The sequence below is a fragment of the Protobothrops mucrosquamatus genome, unplaced genomic scaffold (genome assembly GCF_001527695.2).
Source record: "Protobothrops mucrosquamatus isolate PMUCROS unplaced genomic scaffold, P.Mucros_1.0 scaffold1329, whole genome shotgun sequence".
In the NCBI taxonomy this organism is placed as follows: Eukaryota; Metazoa; Chordata; class Lepidosauria; order Squamata; family Viperidae; genus Protobothrops; species Protobothrops mucrosquamatus.
The window spans coordinates 92,198-111,016 of NW_015387528.1; positions in this window are offsets into that span (position 1 = coordinate 92,198).

An 18,819-nucleotide genomic window follows, 5' to 3' on the forward strand; every position below is an offset into this window, starting at 1 on the left:
TTGGTGGGAGATCTTGCCAAGAAAGAAGAAGCAGAAGGATCGAGGGGGGGGGCTCTTGGGGGAGGGGGGGCTTCATGTCAGGTGCTAAGCCACCGGTGCTGTTTCACTTTTCTTTCAGTTTTACGGAAGTTGCTTCTCTTCGGCCTCCTCCTCATCCTCCCTCCCACCCCAGCTTTATAATATGCTCCAGAGGGGTTTCGGTGGGTGTCAGAATGTGCCTTTATTTTGTGGCTAATGAGGACTAGGAGCTGTGTGAATTTCCAGAGCAGTTGGGGGGGGGGGCTGGTAGATGAGAGAGAGAGACAGAGAGATGCAAAGTCCAGTAAAAAGAAGGAAGTTTATCCTGTGGATTTTCTCAAAGCACACACATTTTGCCTTTTGCTTTTGCTTTTGCATTCGGTGTGTGTTTGTGTGGCGTGTGTTTTTCCCCTTTGTGCATATTTTTTTTTCCCCTCCCTCTCCCTCTTTAATTATTTTTTCCTCTTTCTATAAGCTTCTCCCATCCTGTCCATAAAAGGTGGCTTGTCAGGTTCCTGGCGTGCTGTCTAAATGAAAAGGAATTTTAATTTATTTGGGACAAGCTGCTGACGGGCGAGGAGGCTGCTTATTACATTTAATGAGCCTTTCCTAACACCTTGGCTCAATTGTTTTCGTCCTCTCCCGGTGAAATGGAGAGAAGGGGGGGGTGTCCAGGTGTTCCCCACCTCCCTCTCCCCACCTCTGTTTGGACCATGGATAATAGCTGGGTCAGAGCAGGGGGTCCCATTCAGGCTGCAACGGAGCTTGTCGGGGGGGGGGGGGTTTGTCTGGCCTTCTGAGGTTCCCATGGCCCAGCCTGGGATGGAGTTTACAGAGGGCTTCTTTTGGAGGAATTATTTTGGCCAAAGAAAATGGCACCAAGCTACAATTTGATGCTACCCTAAACAGAGTTTGTTTGTTTGTTTCTCTCTAGTCCCTGTCTGAAACAAGGATTGCTCACGGTCTAACTTTTTAGCCCCGTTCATGGGTTTACACGCCGTAGATTCCCCCAACGGCCTTGTTTTTAACACCACACAAATGACTCTGGGACACCAGCCATCTTCTCACAATTTGTTTGCTAGTCCCTTTTCTTGGCAGTGGGGTGGAGGGGCACCTGGGGGGGACGGGCGGTGAAGAAGAATTTTTTTTACAATCTGCTCATTTTCACCCTGTTATAATTCTGAATGGGAAAGACCGCATTGCTTTTAAGAAGCAACGAATCTACGGTAAATAATTATTGTTGTCGCGTTGCCAGTCACCCCCTTATCTTTCTCATTCTGCCCCCTCCCCTGTTTAAAAAAAACATAACTACAGTTAGACATACAGCAGACCAACTTCTGCCCAGAGATCCAGCTTCTATGTGATAATTGCTTGGTATTTGTTTCATAACTCATAAATTGTAATAAAATGGTTGATGATTGACTGGCCTCAACTTTGCACCTGCTATTTTGGTTTAAAAAGAATGGAGGTTATAGATGTTTGTGTGCTTTTAATTTTTTTTTTTTTAAAAAAAACTTTAATTTCATTTAATTATCACTGTATCATGCCCGGAATTAAAAACACCAGGAAGGACTTAATATGCATTGTTTTGAAATGTTGCTTCTCGAATGATCCAGTCTTGGGTGTGTATGTATGTGTGTGTGTGTGTGTGTGTGGTTTTATTTTATTTTATGTTTTCCTTTTATTAGGTCAAGGGCCTAATGTGTAGGCTTGATATGCGCTTGCTAAGGGTGTGTGCGTTTGTGTGTGGGCACTTCTCTTGTTTTATTAAGAAGCCTGGAAAAAAAATTAATTTCAAGAGGAAAAGTGTGGTTTCCTATGTTAGTTTTTAATTTTGAGGCTTGATAGACAAGTATAATTCTTAGGGCTCAGAATGCTGTATTTTGCAACTGTACGTTCAAGACTTTTCATTAATTCCCTACTTAGGCAAATCACTGACCCCTGATATGATAGCTGCAATCTAATGCCCCTCCTTTACAGACAGGTCAAGTAGACCCCCTTGATATAGCTCATCACACAATGTTGAACTCCAAGGGAGTTGTTGTCCAGCTGATTAAGCCTTCTCCATCACACAGGCAGAAAACACACAAGGGGGTCTCCCACGTGCATCTGCTGGAAATGTAGGTCTTGCGTAGTAGAGGCCTTGCCTAGAAGTTGACGATGTTGGCCATGGTCTGGGACAAGGCCCCCGAAACGGCATGGAGGTTAGCGGGACACTAGGCCTGTGGGTCAGCCGATCTCCTGAGGCTACTGGGGTTGTTCTCTTGACACCCTGGTCTTTTCGTGGGGATCTGTCAAATCTCCCTGAGTCAATGCCTTTGAAGCGAGAGTTGAAAAAGTGTCAGGTGGGTGAAGAAAAAAAAAAGATCAGAGTTATTACGCGGAGGACAAATTAATCTTACCTTTAGGATGCAGGCAGTCGTAATTACTTTACGCGGGTTCATGGGTCTAACTTTGTTCAAAAAACCCCTGGACTTCTTAAACTGCAGGCTTTCTTTCGCCTCTGTTCTGTGACACCACCCTGTGAATGGAGAACTAACCATCCTTTTTTTTGAAGAGGCTTATAGGAAAGAGGTTAGTGGAATAAGGACAGGGATGCCCGCGTCTTCTCTTCCTGTCCACCTACTCACCTGTACGGAAGTATTTGTTACCTCTGATGACTAGGCAAGTTGTTAAATGCAAGGCTACAGTAATCTTCTTTTAGCAGCCCGAGACTTTATGCCATCTTTGGGTGATCTCCACTTTTTCTCTGCCAACTTAATTTTTCAAGGAGCATTTTTCAAATTGTTGCAATCATCGTTGCTGCGTGTGCACATAGGTGTGTGATATCCCATGCTTAATTTTGTCATTTTTACACCGAATTCAGTTTTCATTCAGAAGTAGTGCAGCTTCTGGGTTGCATTAGTTGTGAAGATGGATTGTTTGATACTATAATATCTCAAAAAGCTCTTTTCAGTGGAGGTATACATATATATATATATATATATTTGTGGGCAAAGGGGTGTTCAGTGTCTAATACATAGGAGAAATAGGATAAATTATGCAAACAAGGCATGTTTGCTTAACTTAGGGAAAGATTTTCTTTGGCACTTTTTATTGCCCACGTGGAATAAATATGAATTTCTAAACCGTTCTTCCATTGTAAAATATTTCTGCAAGTAATCAAATCCTAACAATTATTTTGGAGAGGACTGGATGAAAATAGTACTTGATACTGAATTTAAGGAAACTAGTCAGAATCTCCATTAGCACATTATGTTGCAGTCTTAATACATTTTTGAGGAGGTCTCCTGGTTTACCAGTTGCTAAGTGTTCGTCTGCATCCCAAATTAAAATGTACGTGTTTCATATTGTGTCCTTCCACCGTTTGTATTAAAAGTGTAGGATTAGAGGGATATTCTGGGATTGTCCATTAAGAGTGGATACATGTCCATTAAGAAGAGGGGATGTTTTAAATTTATCTTCCTAACATATTCACTCAGTTTTCTAATTTTTTCTAACATGCTGGGATGCTTGATCTTATAACTTTTCTTCTCTCCACCTTTCTTAAAGAAAAGAAGGGAATCTTGTTTCTGTGTTCTAGTGCAGTGATCAGTAGATCCTTCCTGAGATCTATTTCACGGTTTCCTAATTTCAGCCTAGTATTTTTTTTTGGGGGGGGGGGGAGTTTACTGTCACCCTCTTAAACGACAGATCCTTACTGGTTTTCTGCAAATTCCCTAACATGTCCTTGTGTGTGAATCTGTGTCGGTGTGAAATTCAAATTTGTGGCTCTGCTATGAAGCCCTTCCCATAACCTCAATGTGTCCAGATAAAACAAAGCTCAAACTGAGGCATTGTTGAGCTGCCAGCAATGACGATGTCCATCATGCCAGCAAGCCATCACTTGAAATAACTCTCCGTAGTTCTTTACTTCTCTTGCATTTTATGCCCTTTTGATGTTAGTGGGAGGAACTTTCTTCATTGATTTGAGGAGGTAGTCGTTGGGCAACCGAGTAAAGGACACAACGTCCGTGGCAGGTGGGGCTGCTAATGTCACAACGTACTTAAAAGGCTGTTTCTCTCGGTGTGTGGTTTTGTTGGGTTGCTCCCGCTTGTTACTTTGAGGTATCCTTAGAATGGCTTTTCCTTTAACATTCAAAAACATTTGAATCAGAAAATGGGAAGCACAAAATCCCGAACGGAAAGAGTGAGGTCATTAAGCAATACAATTGAATCCTTGAGACTAAGAGCAGACATCTAGCTGAAGAGATGTGTTTTAATGGAGTTGAGGAAACCAGGGTATAGGAAGTACTTAATGCACCTCCAAAAGCAGGGGGATTCCTGGGGAAAGTTGCTCTCTCTGAGGAGGCCCTTGCTTTGGTAAGTGCTCCTCCGAAAGATCTCCCCTTGTTGGCATCAAAAGCCTCCTCCTGAAGATGGGTTTTGTAGTCTTTTAAATATATACAGCACTAAACACGTGCTGTCTCCGGCTAGTCTCCGGTCCTAGCACAGAACCCGTGGATCTTGTAGTGCCCAAAGGCAAACAAATCCCTATTTGTCAGAAGATAAAGATGGTCCTCTTGCAGTCCTGCGATGGGGAGAGACTTCTGACGGGATGGAGAGATCATCAAGACGAGCTCGGATGGGTTAGGCCAGGGGGAAGCAACCTTGGCCCCCTCATGACTCGTGGACTTCAACTCCCAGAATTCCTGAGCCGGCATGGGGGAACTATGGCCCCCTCATGACTCGTGGACATCAACTCCCAGAATTCCTGAGCCGGCATGGGGGAACTATGGCCCCCTCATGACTCGTGGACTTCAACTCCCAGAATTCCTGAGCCAGCATGGCTCAGCTTGGAAACCTCTCCCTTTCCCCTCAGCATGGCTGGCTCAGGAATTCTGGGAGTTGAAGTCCACGAGTCATAAAAGAGCCAAGGTTCCCCTGCCCTATATCAGGGGTCCTCAACCTTGGCTCTTTTATGACTCGTGGACTTCAACTCCCAGAATTCCTGAGCCGCCATGGCTCAGCTTGGAAACCTCTTCCCTTTCCCTCAGCATGGCTGGCTCAGGAATTCTGGGAGTTGAAGTCCACCAGTCCTAAAAGAGCCCAGGTTGCCTACCCCTGGGTCAGGCCTAGGCCTGCCTTAGTCCAGCATGTTGTCTTCCACCCTGGCCAAGGAGATGCCCTCAGGACGCTAGCAAGCGCTAGTTGAGACTTTCCACCGTTGGTCCCTGGCCACTGGCGATGCCAAGTGCTGAGTGCAAATGGAGCCTGCTTCTCTTTTGTCCTTTGGAGAGAAAAGTCCTCCTGTGGGCAATGGAGCAGCTGCTTCTTGCCAACCTCTTCTGTGGGACACCCCAAACAGCAAAGGTCTCTTCTCTTTTCCTGACTATTTTTCCCCCCCAATGGGGTTAGATTGAATTCTGCTTCTGCCCAGAAAAATTGGGAAGAGTGAAAGAAGCAGCCTTTCCCCCCCCCCCTTTATTTCGCCTCCCCTGCCGTTTTTCCTCACTCGTCCTCTAAGAAAAGGGACTTTTCCAACCACGGGATGCCCTCTGACCCGGCCGAGGGGATTCTGGGAGTTGAAGTTCAGCGTCGAGAGCGGCATGGGGTGGGCCCCTTGCTTTATCCGAATGAGGCCCAACGGCACGTCGGTTCCGGAAAGGAGCAGGTGAAAACCGCTGGCCCGGGAGACGCAAGGCTGTCTTGTCATCCTGGGGCACCAGACAAGTTGGCAACTCCCAAAAGCGACATCATCAAAACAACCACCTCGCTCGTTCAGGATGTGGTCAGGCCACCGTTGATACAATCACTTCCACATTGAGGGAATGGCTGATTTTCAAAGAAAAAAAGGAGCGGGGGGGCCACAGTAGAACTAGCAAAAAGTGTGTGTGTGTGTGTGTGTGTGTGTGTGTGTTATTAAACCTGGGTAGGTCCCAATCCTGCCTGGTGGTGGGCTCTGGACCCCGCGTTTACACCCTCTAGTTCGCTGCCGACCGGATCAATTTGGACGTCTTCAGCAATAAAAAATGCCGATGTCGTCCTAATTCACCAGGCCCCGAGATGACAGCAAATTTACATTTTTTAATTAAACTAGCAGCCAGTTTTTATGAGAGGGGGCTGGGTTATGCAAATCAAATGGTTGTGTACGAAAGATTAGGAGAGTTTGGGAATAAATTCCACAAATGCTAATAATAAAAAAAAAAAAAAGAAAGAAAAAAGAAAAAAAAAGAAAAGAGAGCGCGAGAGAGGAAGAGAATGAGTGAAAGAAAGAAGGGATATTGTTCCATTAGCCCCTTTTAAACTGATTTCCCTGGAGAGGAGGCAGGGGGGAGGAGGGGGGGCTGGCGCAAAGCTTTCAAAGGCAGCATCAATTTTTAGGGTTGAAGGCTCTCCTGGATGTTGACCCCTCCCAGAGGGAAGTGATAGCAAAGGCAAGGAGAAACTTATTTACTGTTGCATTAATGCCGGGGTCTTGCCGAGACCCTGCAGCAGGAAGGCTGCACAACTCCATTTCCCCACTTCCACCCCCTCCCCACGTGCAGATGGAAGACTCTTCGTGAATAGCAGAGGGGCAGTGATCCTTAGTATGGGGGGGCATGGCTTGAAACTGGCAGAGGCAGGGGCTGTGCCCCCTGTTCTGAGACTGTGATCAGGGTCTGTTTGAGACCCTCGTAGGAGAAATTGCAACTTGGGTGCCCCCCTGTTTAAAACTTCAGCGTAATCCACTCCAGTGCGCCTGTGACATAACGTCTCTCATTTGGCCCCTTCGCCATGTTGCGATCGAGGCACAATGTTCTTCCTTCTATTGGTGCTTAGTTCCTGCCCCGGGCACGGTCCTTGTGACATTGTTCTTCTTCTACTACTCTGATTTTATTGTTATGGAACAGAAGCTGATTTTCCAGAGAGTTTATAAACAGGACAATCTGATCAGAGAAGGAGGGTTTGTTAATGGTACATCAGCCCAGTGGGCGGCCGAAGGGCTGGCGGCGGCTCCTGAAAAAACTGGCACAGCAAAATTGAGAAATCCCCGGAGGAGCCAGGTGGGAGGAGAGACACCGCAAACTTTTCAGGCCAGTTGTGATGCACTGAGTATTGTGAATTGCTGGGTGCAGCCAGTCAATTCCCATTGACTTGTATTGTCGGCGTCTGACATTTTGCATCTAAACACAAGATCACCAATAGTGCTCAGGGACCCAGAACTTTACGACCCCCCTTTTTTTTTTCCAGATACCTCGTTTTGAAAGGGACCCAGCTTGCTAACACGATTCTTTCCAGCCCTTTTCTCTCTTGGGAGCCCTTTGGTATCTTATCTTCCAGCCAGCCAGAGTCTGTGTCAGAGGTTGAAAGAGAGAGAGGATTCCCAAGGTCGGGAAGTAGTGGAGTTTCCAATCCCGGGGCAGTTTCACACTTGGGATGAAAGGCAGGCAGGCGGGTGGCCTTGCAAGGCTTGCAAGGAAGAGTGAGAGTGGAGGGATCACAGCTTGCTGGAACGCAAAGCCTGGGGGGAGTGTGTGCCGAAGTTGGCAGTCAGGTCACACCCGGTTCAGTTCCTCCTAGGTGACTTCGCCATGGGGGAAGGCTGGGCCAGCGGCTCCTATCTTCTTTTCGTTTGGGTGTGATGATTCACATCCACTATTTTTGGCGGCATGCATTTCACCTGGGCCCTGATCAAACTCCTTTTCTGGATGGGTTGGATCATAGCCGTGGTGGCGCGGTGGTTAGAATGCAGCATTGCAGGCTAATTCTGCTGACTGTCAGCAGTTCGATCCTGACTGGCTCAAGGTTGACTCGTCCTTCTGAGGTCGGAAAAATGAGGGTGCAGATTGTTGGGGGGCAACAGGCTGGCTCTGTAAAGCGCTCAGAGGGGGCTGTAAAGTACCATGAAGCGGTATATGGGTGCAGCTGAGCAAAGCATTGTGAAGCGGTATATAAGTCCAAGTACTATTGCTGTTTCTCCCTTCCTCCCTCCCTTCTTTCTATCCTTCCTTCCTTTTTTTCTCCCTCATCTCTCTTTTTTCCTCCCTCCCTCCCTTCCTTCCTTCCTTCTTTCTATCCTTCCTTCCTTTTTTCCCTCATCTCTCTTTTTTCCTTCCTCCCTCCCTTCCACCCACCCTTCCTTCCTTCCTTTCTCCCTCTCTTGCTTCTGTGGTGGTGCAGTGATTAGAATGCAGCATTGTAGGCTTGACTGCCTGCTGCCAGGAGTTCGATCCTGACCGGCTCAAGGTTGACTCGGCCTTCCATCCTTCCGAGGTCGGTAAAATGAGGACCCAGATTGTTGGGGGCAAATATGCTGACTCTGTAAACCTCTCAGAGGGGGCTGTAAAGCCCCGTGAAGCGGCGTATGGGCGCGGTTGCTATTGCGACAAGCTAAGCAAATTTTCTAGGTTCACGCATTGCCCTACACCACCCCAAACTTAAACCGGATTTACCAGGAATCGAGGCTGGCGTTTTCAGCCTTGCGAAGTGAGTCCTGCGTGTGTCGGATGAACCGTGCCAGCAATGGAGTCGGGTGTAGCGCACAGCGCCCAAGCCTGGAAGGGCAGGAGAGGAAACGCCTGCTACCCCGGGGGTGACGTTCACAACTTTGGGGCTGAGGTTTGCAGCCGTCCGGGCTGAGCGGAACCTGAAGCAAAATGCAAAGCCGTGGAGTTGGGGGTCTTGCTTGCATTGCATGGGAAGTTCCCCATCTCTAGGTGGAGCTTTTGTCAGCCCTGCCTCCATCTCTCTCCTCAAACACAGGGGGTGGACCCAAAAAGTATTGGACGCCTAACGGAAGGATGCTTCTCCTCCCAGTTCCCTGTATTATTCCTTCGTAGGTACTTAATCCGTCAAGGGTTGGGCAAATCCAGTGGAGGAACCCTCCTGTTATCTCCATTTTACACACAGGGGCCGACCTTCGGTTTGAAAGATGAGGGGTATTTTCATCTTGCACAAACATTCAGAAATTTGTCATTAATGGGGCTGTTGCTTCTGTCGATGGCTCTAGAATAGATCGAGGGGTAACTAACATTTGGTAGGAAGCCACTGCAGACAACACAATTGAGGCTCCGATTGCTGGCTGCCAGGGACCTCCACCTGCCGTCGCATAGGGTTTCCCTGGATTGACACCTTCCAGAAGTGTGCAAGCAGTGCACAGGGCTGTGTTAGTCAACCTCATTTTTTTTTTAATTTTTCCCCCCAGTCCCAGCTTTCTTACCCTTGGAGGTTTGCTAGTGACGCTGGGCCTCCCTTCGGTTTGGTTTTTGAGCATCTCAGGTATGTCCACAAGCTGAAACTTTGGGGAGTTGCTGGGGCTTCTTGGAAAGAGGGCCGGCGGTGAAAAAACTTGTTTGCTTTTCTCTTCGTTTATCTTGCCTTCTGTTTTTTGCAAGGACATTTTGTGCCGGGAGATGCACCAGCCAGTCCTGGACAGAGACACTTGATAGACTGAGAGTGCTTCGAAACTGGTCAGGGCCTCCTTGCTCTCTGAATGGAAGGGGGGGGGAAGGAAGGAAACAAAGGTACAGGGGGGACACGGCGTTTCGCCTTGGCCCGAGGACGGTAGTAGCAGTTGGCCATTTCCACCCACCCACCCACCCACCTTTCAGATATTTTGGACTCTCCCCTCCCTCTTCCTTTCTCCCCATTCCTTTCCTGACTTTCTTTCCCTTCCCTTCCGGCTCTTGCAGCCCGGCCCCTCTGCATCCAGAGGTTGTGAAGGGCCTCTTGGATGCCCCTCCAATTTCAGTGGGACCAAAAAACGGTAAAGGCTCTGATGAAGCGAATGAGAGCTTCTGTCTCAGGCTGCTGATTTGGGGTGTGTGTGTGTCTGATTTCTGCTGCGGGGAGCTTGGGCAGAGAGGCAGCCTCTCCTAGTCTGACAGAACGTGTTGCACTCACCCGGTTCTTAAAACTGCTCTTTCGCCTTGTCTTAATCCCTAGTTCCAAAGAATAGAATAGAATAGAATAGAATAGAATAGAATAGAATAGAATAGAATAGAATAGAATAGAATAGAATATGGAATAGGAATAGGAATAGGAATAGGAATAGGAATAGGAATAGGAATAAAATAGAATAGAATAGAATAGAATAGAATAGAATAGAATAGAATAGAATAGAATAGAATAGAATAGAATAGAATAGAACAGAACAACAGAACAGAAGAATGGAATGGAATGGAATGGAATGGAATAGAATAGTATGGACTAGACTAGACTAGACTAGAATAACAGAACAGAATAGAAGAATGGAATGGAATAAAAATAGAATAGAGTAGAGTAGAATAACAGAAAAGAATGGAATGGAATAGAAGAATGGAATAGAATAGAATAGAATAGAATAGAATAGAATAGAATAGAATAGAATAGAATAGAACAACAAAATAGAAGAATAGAATGGAATGGAATAGAATAGTATGGACTAGACTAGACTAGACTAGACTAGACTAGACTAGACTAGAATAGAATAGAATAGAATAGAATAGAATAACAGAGTTGGAAGGGGCCTTCGAGGTCATCTAGTCCAACCCCCTGCCTGAGCAGGAAACCCTATAACCTTTGATAGTTCTCGCAGCCAGTTAACGGCTCCTTGACTGCTGAGGGAGCAAGGACAGAGACAGATTTAAGCCCACCCCAAAGCAACAGGATCTACATTCCTGTATGTTGGAGATGTCTAGCCAACCAGTTTCTGCAGCATCCTGGGGTCCACCTTGCCCAACTGGAAAGCTCCCTTCTAGAGCCACTCAAAATGGCTGCCCCCGGGGCCCCCAGATGCCCTGCCCAGGCATCAATCCCGCTTTCCAAGCCTGGAACATGCCCGGTCAATATCTCTTCATTTCCTCCCTCCCTCCCTCCCTCGCCCAGCCAGTCCTGTTTCCTCCCCTCCCCACCCAGCACGGAGTGGCATTCTCGGAGGGAAATGCAGTTTGTTTTGCCAGGGTGACCTGTTTAATCATCTCATTTTCTGGTGGCCGTTTATTCCTTGTTACCACGGTTACGGCCCCATTAAAAGGAGAAGCAATAAGGCAGCGAGTCAAACAGGTAATAAAAACATTAAAGCCATGTGCGTATCGGCCAGGAGGGGAAGGCGGGCAGTGAGACGCAACGGGCCCACGCCGCCAGGGAGACAGCGGCGGGGTCAGCATCAGGAGGCAAGGGGACTTGGGAGGGAAGAGGGAACAGGAGGAGAACTTCGCTCAACTCCAGCAAAAAAGTTTTGGGTTTGGTTTTGTTTTTTTTTTAAAGGAGAAGCATCAGCACCGCTGCTTCTCCGTAAAGCCCCTTTCCCACGTTGTTCGGAAAACATTAGGGCTGTGGCTGGCTCCCCATATTATACACCGAGTTGTACAAGTTAAAGTCAGTAAAATAAAACAGGAGAGGTAACCCCCCAGCGCCGTCCACCTGTGCTGTAGTTCTGCCTTTATTTTTCTTTATTTCCGCATCAAGGGATGCTCGAATTCGGAAAGCGGGGCCGGCGAGCCAAGCTCTTAAGGTTGCCGTCGTTTATTTACAGATAGTCCTCGACTTAACGACCAAAATTTCCGTTGCTAAGCGAGACGGTTCTTCCGCGAATTTTGGGCCCATCTTACGACCTTTCTCGCCACCGTTGCTAAGCGAATAACACGGTTCTTAAGCGAATCCGGTTCTTAAAACTGCTCGCTCTTTGAAAGAGGGCACGTGGTCAGACAGTCGCAAAAGGGGATCGCACAACTTCGGGACACTACAACCGTCCTATATACATGTCGGTTGCCAAGCGTCCGAATTTTTGATCACGTGACCGCTGCAACAGTCGTAAGCGGGGGAAAAAAACCCCAGTCATGTCCCTTTTTTTCAGTGCCGTTATCATTTGGACCGGTCACTAAACGAAATGTTGTAAGTCCAGGACTGCCTGTATTTTGAAGGGTTATTTCTTAACTTTTCTCCTCAACTCAAGCTGGTTAGCAGGTCGCTCCAGCACGGAAGCGGCCATTTTTGTCCACAACTGTTTTTCCCACAACAACCAGATAGGTAGGACCGCTGTAGCTGAGGGTGGGCTAGGCCAAGGGTAGGCAGCCTCGGCTCTTTTATGACTCGTGGACTTCAACTCCCAGAATTCCTGAGCCAGCATGGCTCAGCTTGGAAACCTCTCCCTTTCCCCTCAGCGTGGCTGGCTCAGGAATTCTGGGAGTTGAAGTCCACGAGTCATAAAAGAGCCAAGGTTGCCTACCCCTGGCCTAGTCTGTGCAGCCATAAGGCCGGTTTAGAGCAGGGGTCTTCAAATATCAGAGGTGGGGAACCATGGGCCCTTTAGGACTTGTGGACTTCAACTCCCAGAATTCCTGAGGCAGCCATGCTGAGGTAAAAGGGACAGGTTTCCAAGCTGAGCCATGCTGGCTCAGGAATTCTGGGAGTTGAAGTCCATGAGTCATAAAAGAGCCGAGGTTGCCCACCCCTGGTCTAGACCTTGAGTCTCCTTCAATCGGTGGGAGGTTTTAGCAATACCACCAGGGCACCATCTTCTGTTTGGCCTTGGCTAAAAGAAGATGACCAATCTTGAGAACAGCATCTGTGTGTAGGGAGGTGGACAAATTTGCTTTTTCTGCCCCGTTTTTCTCAGGCTGGCTTTGGGGAGTGGATTAGAACAGGGGTCCCCCATCCCCGGTCGTAAGCGGGGGAAAAAAACCCAGTCATGTCCCTTTTTTCAGTGCTGTTATAATTTTGACCAGTCACTAAATGAAATGGCACCGGGCCACTCAAACAAGCAAAGCCCCATCCTCAGGATGCGGACAGCACGCAAAACCATCTGGTCCATGGTTAAAACCTCTCTCCGTGGAATTGATCCCCCAGTGCTCAAAGATTGGGATCCGCTGGATTAGACCATCAGCGGAAGGCCTAGGAACAAAGCATTCTTTCCCTATTTCTACATATATTTATTATTATAGGGATACAAAGTTGTATCCCACTTTTTGCTCTGCCACTTAAGGCAGAGCTGGGATAAAGGGGAGAATCCTTCTCCTTGCCACTAGTCGTGATTTTGTGGGAAATAAAAGTGTCTCGGTCTTTCCACAGTCTTTAGGCTTAAATAAATGCTAGTATGTCCAAACCAGGGGTTTGGGGTTGTTGTTTTTTAAGAGGTAGTCCTTCACCGACAATCACTGTTTAGTGACGGCAATGAAAAGAAATGTGACTTACGAGCGTTTTTTCACACGATGGGGAGAACCTTACTTCACATCCGTAAATAAAAACGAACTGGGTATTTTTCTTCCTGGAGAAGCATAAACCTACTCTGCCCTCTGCCCCCTTGAGCTTTTAGAGAGTACCCCAAATAGTTAATTCCAGAAGCCCCCCATCCCCTTCCCAATTTTTATGGCAGCACCGCAGCACCGTCAACTGGACACAGATAGGCCCTTTGGGGTTGAGTTATTACCCGGACCAAAAAAACAAAAAAGGAAGCAATTGAATTTAACGGGGCTTATTTCTGACTATAGAATCCCACTGTCTGCAGCTTTCACCCTTGCCTTGTTACTTTAGGCCTGAGGTGTGTGTTTGTGTGTGTGTGTGTGTTTTCCCCCTTGATGTTGTTTTGGGCTTGAGAGTAGCTTTTTTTGCCAGACTTTTTTTTTTTATCAGAAAACAAATTTGCAGTGAGCGCAGAGAAAGGAACTAGAGTACTGAGTAAATATTCAACATATAAATGAGCGCCGTGACCTTGGATTCGAGAAGAGGGAGGGGCAGGAAGAGAAAGCTTAAAATGAAAAAGAACAGAAAAAAAAATGAGTTTGCAAGCCTCTCATTGGGACTGACCCCTTTTTTTCCACGAATCCTTGGCGGGGGTCCCTTCAGATTTAATTCTTTACAGGTTGGGAAAATGGGACCGAGGCCCCTAATTTGTCGGGCGGGAAGCCCTGGAAAAGATTACGTTTGATGGGGTTGTGGGCAGAATGAAGCTATTTTCTGATAGGATTGGAGCTGTCTGGGGATACTGTAAAGAAGTGTGTTTGTTTTTGAGTCCAAAGAAAGTTCAGGCTTGCAGCTACTACACACCACTAACTGCCTTAACAATAACAGCGGCACTTATTACAACTCTTACCGAAAGGTTTGATAAACAGATTTTAATGATTACTTCTTTTAAGAGAAGGACTTTGCGGTTTTCTTAACACTTTGGAAAAAAACGGTGTCATCTTCTCCCCATTTAAAAAAAAAATTGCCCATTTCCTTAAAAACAAACAAACAAAAAAGTACTTTAAAAAAACGAATCTGCCTTCTGCTGCTAACCATCTTTTCCGTTCCTTAACAATTGCTCCAACGCATTGAAAAGACGGGAAGATATCTTTTGGAATATAGGATCAAAGTGGAAAAATATCCCTGCGTATTTACGGGCGAGGTCACTTTGAACTGGGTCTGCCCTAGTCACTTGCTGGCAAAGATCATTAGTGCCTTTTGCAGCCCAGTCCTTCCCTTCTGGTTTTCCTTCTTGAAAAGTCGTACATTTTGATTCCCCAAAAGGCAGCTGGACCTACACAAGTTTGTGCATTACGGTCTTCTGCCTAAATCACATCCCAAGTCAGGCTGCGGTTTTGTGCAGACTCAGTGAGGGTTGTGTGTTTTGGGAAAGAGGCGTGGTGCAAAAGGGACCTTGGAGGTCATCTAGCCCAACCCCCTGCTCAGCCAGGAAACCCTATACCAATTTAGACAAATGGCTGTCCAGTCTCTTCTTAAAAACTTCCAGTGTTGGAACATTCACAATTTCTGGAGGCAGGTTGTTCTGGAAGGGACCTTGGAGATCTTCTAGTCCAGCCCTCTGCTCAAGCAGGAGACCCTATACCATACTGTCCAGTCTGTTCTTGAAAACCTCCAGTGATGGAGCACCCACAACTTCTGGAGGCAGGTTGTTCCACTGGTTAATTGTTCTCACTGCCAGGAAGTTTCTCCTTAGTTCTAGGTTGCTTCTCTCCTTGATGAGTTTCCATCCGTTGCTTCTTGTCCTGCCTTCTGGTGCTTTGGAGAAGAGCTTGACTCCCTCTTCTTTGTGGCAGCCCCTGAGATACTGGAATACTGCTATCCTGTCCCCCCTCATCCTTCTCTCCATTAAACCAGACATCCCCAATTCCGGCAACCATTCTTCATATATTTAAGCCTCCAGTCTCCTAATCATCGCTGTTGCTCTTCTCTGCACTCTTTCCAGAGTCTCAACATTTTATTTTATTTTTTACATCGTGGCGACCAAAGCTGGATGCCGTATTCCAAGTGTGGCCTTACCAAGGCTTTACAAAGTGGTATGAACACATTTTGCTCGGAAACCTGTCGTATTCCATACTTGCAGCTGGGTGGCTGATAAGCTGCTCTTAAAAAAAAAAAAGTCTTTTTTCTTTTTTTGCTTCTTGGCTGGCAGTTAATTTTGCTTCCTCCCTATGCACGTGGGATGGCTGGCAAATTCTCCCTAAACTAGAGAAAGGGAAATAATGGTAGCCTTGTCTACCCTTCACGCCCTCCCTGTTTTTCCCACTTTATCTCTGCTCGATGCAAATGAATGGCTACTGCCACTCGCCCTCAGTCGGGACACTTGATAACCTGAAATAATTAGAATTCTATGCAGGGATGGGGGTGTCCTGTGTTAAGTAGGCCTCTTGATCAACCCCCTGTTCGTTTACCAGCCTCCTGCAAGGTTAGACACCCCCTCCTGAGGCTGTTAGTCTTACAGGAGATTAAATGACCCCCCAAAAAACCCCAACTTAAGGTCTTTTTTTCACGCTGAGCGCCAAAGAATTGAGGTCTTTGAGCTACGGTGCTGGAGAAGACTCCTGCGAGTCCCCTGGACTGCAAGGCGATCCAACCGGTCAGTCCTGGAAGAGATCAACCCTGACTGCTCTTTAGAAGGCCAGATCCTGAAGTGGAAACTCAAATACTTCGGCCACCTAATGAGAAGGAAGGACTCACTGGAGAAGAGCCTGATGCTGGGAAAGATGGAGGGCAAGAGAAGAAGGGGACGACAGAGAAGGAGGTGGCTGGATGGAGTCACTGAAGCAGCAGGCGTGAGCTTGAATGGACTCCAGAAGATGGTGGAGGACAGGAAGGCCTGGAGGAACGGTGTCCATGGGGTCGCGATGGGTCGGACACGACTTTGCAACTAACAACAACAAGCCACAAAGAAGAGGGAGTCAAGCTATTCTCCAAAGCGCCTGAAGGCAGGACAAGAAGCAACGGATGGAAACTAACCAAGGAGAGAAGCAACCTGGAACTAAGGAGAAACTTCCTGACAGTGAGAACAATTAACCAGTGGAACAACCTGCCTCCAGAAGCGGTGAATGCCCCAACACTGGAAGTTTTCAAGAAGAGACTGGATGGCCATTTGTCTGAAATGGTATAGGGCTTCCTGACTGAGCAGGGGGTTTGACTTGATGACCTCCAAGGTCCCTTCCAACTTTACTACTACTACTACTACTACTACTACTACTACTACTACTACTACTACTACTACTACTACTACTATTATTATTATTATTATTATTATTATTATTATTATTATTATTATTATGCCACATGTTTCAGAGCCCCATTCCCCATTAAAGAGGGAAAGCTCCGGAAGTAAAAGCCAGATCAGCCGTAAACCAGTCAGAGTCTCTCTACTGGCATTTTCAGTAACTGGAACCAAAGCAGTAGTAGCTGCCACCACCACCACCACCCCGCACCCGTCCCTTGGGATCCAGGCTTGTTTCCTACGAGTTGTAGCTCAGGCAGATGGATTGGAGGACCCCTGCTTGGTGGTGTCTGCTGACTCAGTGTTGTTCTTTCTACTGATTGTGAGGAGAAGGGGAAGGAGGGGAGGGTTAGGAGCATCCTTCTCCTGTGTGTGTAATTGCTGCTCTGCCCTTCTGCCCAGAGGGGTCCTCACCCAGTTCCCCAGCCGGCCTCCGAGGGCTTCTTCCTTTGACCTCTTTCCCATTCCAGAGCAGGAAAACTAGGGGTGAGAAGCTAGGTCACACACACACACACACACACACACACACACACACACACACGAAATAAGGGCAGGGAATGTCCTTCGTTCTATTTGGGGGTGGGTGGGAACCCTCCTACGACAGCATGTTTACATGGAGCATGTGCGGTTCCTAGGGCTGTTAACCGCTCTGTTTCCTATCCTTGCTCCAGGGGGGAGGGGAGGGGAGGGGAGGGGAGGGGTCCAGCTTATGTGCCCGCTCTCTTCCCTTAACCTTCCTGGCCGGACCATGGATTGAATTTCATTGGGTTGTGCTCTATGTTGGGGGAGTCTGTAGTGGGGACAAGGAGCGAAACCCTGCAGCAGAGGGGCTGGTCAGTAGCAGGAGATTAAATGTGGCAAGTAGTGACGCTTCTGTGTGGGCCAACAACAGAGCTATAATGGCTGATATTTTGTGTTACCCACTCAGTTTTGTAATAGATAACCATTCCCTTCCTCTTGCTTCCTTCCTTCCTTCCTTCCTTCCTTCCCTTTCGTTCCCTTCCCTTCCCTTTCCTTTCTCTCTCCTCCCTCCCTTCTTCCCTTCCTCCCTCCGCTCCTTCCCTCTCTCTCTCCTCCCTCCCTCCCTCCCCCTCCCTCTTTCCTTTCCTTTCCTTTCCTTTCTCTCTCCTCCCTCCCTCCTTCCCTTCCTCCTTCCTTCCTNCTCCTTTCTCTCTCTCCTTTCTCCTTTCTCCTTTCTCTCTCTCTCTCTCTCTTCTCTCTCTCTCCTCTCTCTCTCTCCTTTCTCTCTCTCCTTTCTTTCTTTCTCCTTTCTCTCTCTCTCTCTCTTCTCTCTCTCTCCTCTCTCTCCCTCCTTTCTTTCTTTCTCTCTCTCCTTTCTCTCTCTCTCTTCTCTCTCTCTCCTTTCTCTCCCTCCTTTCTCTCTCTCCTTTCTTTCTTTCTTTCTCTCTCTTCTCTCTCTCCTCTCTCTCCCTCCTTTCTCTCTCTCCTTTCTCTCTTTCCCCTCTCTCTCTCTCTCTCTCTCTCTCTCTCTCTCTCTTCATAATGCCAGGAAGGGCATTTGAAGGGGATTGCCACTCCTGCATCCCCTTGTCACAGCTGGTCTGGCAGGTTGGCTGTGTGTCATTGCTGCCTTTCATATTTGGCGTGTGTATTTGCATATAAGATTTGTTTCACCTAAGAGAACTTGGGAGGAAGGGCGTTGGATATCGGTGCAACCAGCCCAGTTCAAGATAAAACTGTTCGAAAGTAGCCGGGTTCTCCCTCCCCCCCCCCATCCCGACGATTAACTAGAACAATTTAGCAAAGTTTCACATTGAAGGACATTGAATAATATTTATGTTCCTTATATGTAAGGGTGTAGGTCTATACATATTATTATTATTATTATTATTATTATTATTAATTGTATTTATATCCCGCCCTTCTCCTTTCGGACTCAGGGCGGCTGACAAATGATAAAAGCTAACATATTACACCTAGTTAAAATTTGATTAAAATGAAATATTTAAGAATGTCAAATTTAAAAGTAATTAAAACCCCTATATGTTGTATACAGTATGTTTTAAATGTGTGTTATATATGTGTACACTTTGAGAGGAAGCAACTAAATTTCATTTTTAATGTGTGCCATTGTGCCCACAGGAAAAAATGACAATAAAGGTTATCTATCTACCTACCTACCTACCTACCTACCTACCTACCTACCTATCTATCTATCATCTATCTATCTATCTATCTATCTATCTATCTATCTATCTATCTATCTATCTATCTATCTATCTATCTATCTATCTATCTATCTATCTATCTATCTAATCATCTATCTATCTAATCATCTGTCTGTCTGTCTGTCTGTCTGTATATCTATCTATCTATCTATCTATCTATCTATCTATCTATCTATCTATCTATCTATCTAT